A 4,521-nucleotide genomic window follows, 5' to 3' on the forward strand; every position below is an offset into this window, starting at 1 on the left:
ATAAATTTCACCAAACATTTAAAGAAGAGTTAATACATATTCTTCTCAAACCATTCCAAAAAATAGAAAAGGAAGGAAAATTTCCAATTTCATTCTAGGAGACCAGCATTACCTTTATACCAGTACCAGATAAAGACACCACAAAAAAAAAAAGAACTACAGGCCAATATCCCTGATGAACATAGATGCAAAAATCCTCAACAAAATATTAGCAAACCAAACCCAGCTGTATATTAAAAAAAATAATAATTCATCATGGTCAAGGGATTTATTCCTTGGATGCAAGCGTGGTTCATTATTCACAGATCGGCATGCTGTATCACATCAGTAAAAGAAAGGATAATCCTTCTGCAACAGGCATGGGTCATATTCTTGTTCACTCTCCTTCTGCTGTCCTCTTGGTTCTTTGTTCCCTGCACAATATGCCAGGTGAACCCACAGAAAACATTACTGCTATACAGTAGCAGTCACCCTGGCTCTAGACTGAGTTAAGGTCTGGAACACATTCCAACAGTGATGGATCAGCATCAGAGCTTGAGAAACAAGATTGCATGCAGGCAATGCCACGACAAGCCTGGCTGGCAGCAGCAGCTGAAATTGATGAAGGACCAGTCAGCATCACAAAACAGAGCCAGAAATAAAACAAGGTATGGAAGGCTATGTCCAAAATGGGTCTATGATAGCGTCACTATGTGGAAATCTAAGAATATCCTCTATGTCATCACAAAACCAGATGTCTACAAGAGCTTAGCTTCAGATACCTACATAGTTTTGGGGGAAGCCAAGGCCAGGGCTTTGTCTTAGCAGGCATGACTAGAAGATGTTGAGAAACTCAAAGTTCAAGGTAAAGTTGTCTCAGACATTCAACACAGATTCCAACTGTACAAGCGGAGAGTGAAGAGGAAGAGGTTGATGAAACATGTAGATGTTAACGATTCAGAATTAGTCACGTCACATGCAAATGTGTCAAGAGCGAAGACATCCAAGCCCTGAAGAACAACAGTAATGATACTATAAATCTTATTATGAAATTAACAATGTAACCATCTGAAAACAAGGGCTCATTTTTGTGTGTTTCAAAAGAATAAATGCAGCTTAGTTTGAAATATGTACTGTTTATATCATTAATAAAGTTATGGCTTCTTGTAGGATGAAAAAATAACCAAATGGATAAAGAAAAGGATAAGAACCATATCCTTTCAATAGATGAAGAAAAGCATTTGACAAAGGACAGCATCCATTCATGGTAAAAACCTTCAATAGAGTAGGGTCTGGATATAATAAAGCACACATATGAGAAACCCACAGCTCCTAGTATCCTTAATGGGGAAAAACCTGAGAGCTTTTCCTCTCTGGTCAGGAACAAGACGAGGATGTCCACCATCACCACTTTTATTCAACATAATACTGGAAAACCTAGTCACAGCAATCAGACAACAAAAAAAGAAAAGGCATTCATGTTTTCAGAGAAGAAGTAAAACTTTGACTATTTGCAGATGACATGATGCTCTATATAGAAAACCCAAAAGACCACCATAAAACCACTAGAGCTGATAAACAGGATGCATAATGAATATACAGGAATCTGTTATATTTCTATACACCAAAAATGATGCAACATAAAGGGAAATTAAGAAAATCCATGGGGTGCCTGGGTGGCTCAGTCAGTTAAGCGTCTGACTGCGGCTCAGGTCATGATCTCACAGTCTCCTGATCTCACAGGCTCGTGAGTTCGAGCCCCGCGTCAGGCTCTGTACTGACAGCTCAGTGCCTGGAGCCTGCTTCGGATTCTGTGTCATCTTCTCTCTCTCTGCTCCTCCCCTGCTCATGCTCTGTCTCTCTCTGTCTCAAAAATAAATAAAAAACGTTAAAAAAAAGGAAAAAAAAGGAAATCCAATTTACAGTTGCACCAAAAACCGTAAGATACCGAGGAATAAACCTAACCAAAGAGATGAAAGACCTCTACTCCCAAAACTATAAAACACTGATGAAGGACATTGAAGATAACACAAAGAAATGGAAAAGCATTTCATGCTCATGCATTGGAAGAACAAATATTGTTAAAATGTATATACTACCCAAAGCAATCTATACATTTAATGCAATCCCTATCAAAATACCAACAGCATTTTTCAGAGAACCGGAACAAACAATCCTAAAATTTGTATGGAACCAAAAAAAGACTCTGAATAGCCAAAGCAACCTTGAAAAACAAAAGCAAAGCTGGATACAGCAGAATTCCTTACTTCCAGTTATAGTACAAAGCTATGGTGATCAATACATTCTGGTACTGGCAGGAAGATAGACAAATCAGTGGAACAGAATAGAAAACCCAGAAATAAACCTACAACTATATGGTCAATTGATTTTTAAAAAAGCAGGAAAGACTGTCCAAGAAAAGACAGCCTGTTCAATAAATGGAGTTGGGGAAACTGGATAGCTACATGCAAAAGAATGAAACTGGACACACACAAAAATGCACAAAATATCTTACACCATACACAAAAATGAATTCAAAATGGATTAAAGACCTAAATGTGAGACCTGAAATCATAAAAATGCTAGACGAGAGCACAGGCAGTAACTTCTATAATATCAGCTATACCAACTTCTTTCTGCATATATCTCCTGAGGTAAGAGAAGAAAAAGCAAAAATGAACTATTGGGACCACATCAAAGTTAAAATCTTCTGCAAAACAAAGGAAACAATCAACAAAACTAAAAGGCAACCTATGGAATGGGAGGAGATATTTGCAAATGACATATTCAATACAGGGTTAGGATCCAAAATATATAAAGAACTTATAAAATTCAACACCCAAAAACCAAATAATCCAATTAAAAACTAGACTTCTTTTTTTCCAAAGAAGACATAAGGTTGGGCAACAGACACATAAGATGGACACCATCACTTATCAGGGAAATGCAAATCAAAACTACAATTAGATACCACCTCACGCCTGTCAGAATGGCTAAAAGCAACACCACAAGAAATGACAGTGTTGACTAGGATGTGGAGAAAGGGGAAACCTCATGCACTGTTGGTAGGAATGCAAACTGGTGCAGCCTCTGTGGAAAATAGTACGGAGTTTCCTCACAAAGTTAAAAATAGAACTAGCCATTACACTACTAGGTATTTACCCAAAGAATAGAAAAATACTAATTCAAAGGAATACATGCACCCCAATGTTTATGGCAGCATTATGTTCAATAGCCAAGTTATGGCAACAGCCCAAGTGTCCATTGTTAAATGAATGGATAAAGATGTGAGATATATATCTCACATGTTTATCTTTATTATCGCATCTTTATATATATATATATATACACACATATATATAAAATGAAATATTATTCAACCATAAAAAAGAATGAAATCTTGCCATTTTTCATGACATGAATGGAGCTAAAGTACTATGCTAAGGTGAAATAACTCCGTCAGAAAGACAAATACCATATGATTTCACTACAAGTGGAGTTTAAGAAACAAAACAAACAAGCAAAGGGAAAAGAATAGAGACAAACCTAGATACAGACTCTTGAGAGAACAAAGTGATGGATACCAGAGGGGAGGTGGATGGGGGGATAGGTGAAATAGGTAATAGGGATTAAGGAGTGCACTTGTGATAACCACTGGGTATTATACAGAAGTATTGAATCACTACATTGTACATCTGAAACTAATATTACACTGTATGTTAACAAGAATTTAAATAAAAACTTAAAGAATTTTGGGCCCTTGGGGTGGGATGAATATATTTTTCTGGTGAGAGGGATGTCAATTCTAAGGTATCTAGAGGGTGAAGTGTTAGGAACTGAATTGTTTCCCTTGTGAATCCATATGTTGAAACCCTAACCCCCAGTACCTTAGATGTAACTGTACTTAGTGATAGAGCCTTTAAAGTGTTATTTAAGTTACAATGAGCTCATTTAGGTGAGCCTTAATCATTCTGACTAGTATCCTTATAAGGAGAAATTAGGACACTCAGAAAGACACTGGGGATTTGTACAGATAAAGGCCAAATGTATACATAGCAAGAAGGCCACCATCTATAAGCCGAGGAGAGAGGCCTTAGGAGCAACCAAACTCCTGAGGCACTTTGATCCTGGATATCCAGCCTCCAGAGCTGTGAGAAAATGTTTGTGTTGTTTAGGTCCCTCAATCTGTGGAATTTCATTTGGGGAGTTTTAGCAAATTTTACAGGTGGCATTTCTGGTTCTGCCCACCATATTCCAGTAGCCTGTCTCCCCTCACTCCATTTTTGCTTCCATAGTTGTGAATAAAAACGTCTTCAGATACTGTCATATATTTTTTGAGGGACAAAATTGTCCCAGGTTGAGAACCATAGCTCTAGCCATAAACTGTAACAAGAAATGAGAGTATTGAATACCCCTCCTTGAACCTTGTGATTTGGCATTGGGGACATTGTCCTCTCCATATCCTTTTCAAACCCGCTGCCTGCTCCTTCAAATGGTTAAATGTAGATACTTCCTAAGGTTACTTCTGCCTTCTTTTCTTTT

General features: G+C 37.6%; 1 pseudogene; it reads left to right on the forward strand.

Annotated features, from left to right (window-relative positions):
• The first annotated feature begins 422 nt into the window (after positions 1-422).
• On the forward strand, positions 423-1,043 carry LOC132693179 (nascent polypeptide-associated complex subunit alpha pseudogene; annotated as a pseudogene).
• The last annotated feature ends 3,478 nt before the right edge of the window (positions 1,044-4,521 follow it).

The sequence above is a fragment of the Panthera onca genome, chromosome B1, assembly GCF_046562875.1.
Source record: "Panthera onca isolate mPanOnc1 chromosome B1, mPanOnc1 haplotype 2, whole genome shotgun sequence".
Taxonomy (NCBI): Eukaryota; Metazoa; Chordata; class Mammalia; order Carnivora; family Felidae; genus Panthera; species Panthera onca.